A 211-nucleotide genomic window follows, 5' to 3' on the forward strand; every position below is an offset into this window, starting at 1 on the left:
TGGGACCCTAGTTGTTGGGCTGCCCCAGTCCAGTTATGCTCTTACTCAAGTCACTACTCGACAAAAAATTCTTATTTGCAGTTTCCTCTTTATTGGATGTGTTCACATTAGTCACATTGTGTTGCTGCTGTCATAATATCAGCTTCCATCCCTGTTAGCCATGACCACAGAGATATGCATGGCCAAAATACAAAGTTGCTTCAAAATTGCC

Source organism: Schistocerca piceifrons, chromosome 2 (genome assembly GCF_021461385.2).
Source record: "Schistocerca piceifrons isolate TAMUIC-IGC-003096 chromosome 2, iqSchPice1.1, whole genome shotgun sequence".
NCBI classification, from domain to species: domain Eukaryota; kingdom Metazoa; phylum Arthropoda; class Insecta; order Orthoptera; family Acrididae; genus Schistocerca; species Schistocerca piceifrons.